We start from the raw sequence: 1207 nt of genomic DNA on the forward strand, positions 1-1207 counted from the left end.
GATATCCAAAAACCAAGCAAATCATCCAAAGCCGTAAAAATCTTAACAGGTGCTAATGTCGAACCATCCACAGTTAGTGGAAGCTACTCACTGCGCCAGAACGAAAGTATGAGAACACGCGATGATCCGTCGGGTTGCTGAGCATTAGCAAGTGCCGTCACACCATTAAGATGCTGTCGACGATCTTTTCATGAATTGACCGGAAGTACGAGGGTGAATTGTCGGCAAGGAATCAAGGTACGATTTTGCTGGCTGCTCTCGTTTGAGATTAGTCGAGCGCTTGCAAAAATTCCTCCTGAGAGACGCCGATATAACCACTTTTGGCTGCGAAACTGTTTATGTGACGTCGAGGTGCTGTGGTAGCTGCCACGCGCCGCAGTGGAAGACGTACAGTATCGGATCGAATAAGAGGAAGAATGAGGGAGTCTATGGTAGCTGTTGTTCTGTCAGCTATTTGACGTGACTTGCTCTGATATCATTGATGTCGCGAATGTGAATCCCACGGACATTATCAGTACGATATCAATTGATTATAGAAGCAGAAGTGTCGATGACTAGCTGGCCGAAATCTACTTAAGGCTAAAATCTAAGTATCTGCACTGCTCATTTTGTGATTCGCAATTTATCGCATCTGCAACATTTGAAAGAACTTGATGTACAGTCGTCCCTCGGATAACTAATAAAGGCGTGGTAAATAACTATGAGTTAGTCTAGGTTATAAGTTTTCAACCAGTTATGAGCTCGTACTTGGCTACCTACACATAATTACGCTTTGTGGAACAAACGTTTATTAGTTATACGAGGTTATGTTACCCGGAAATGAGTTATCCGAGGGACAACTGTATTTTAAACTAAACAGCCTTTACTGACAAATAGGAACGTGACAGTATAACATAAATGAGTTGAAGCTGCGTCACCCTCCTGGGAGGAGCTGCAGTGTCAGCTTTTGCGAGTGTTCTGGCCGCCCAGCATAATCCAGCGTATCGCATGAGATTGCGTTTCATTGCTCCTCGACAGGGCAGGAAGGAGATGGTTGACTTTGTTCAAGCGTTGAGAACTCTTACTGCCGGGATGGCAGCAGATCCTTTCCCCAAGGCGGTCGCAGTAACCGTCTTGATGGAGGGCCTCGGCACTGGGGTGGCCAGAATGGAAGTTTTCCATGTGCATCCGTCTTCTTTCGAAGAAGCGGTGAACGTCGTATTGAATA

This window comes from Plasmopara halstedii, assembly GCF_900000015.1.
Source record: "Plasmopara halstedii genome assembly, contig: Scaffold_322, whole genome shotgun sequence".
NCBI lineage: Eukaryota > Oomycota > Peronosporomycetes > Peronosporales > Peronosporaceae > Plasmopara > Plasmopara halstedii.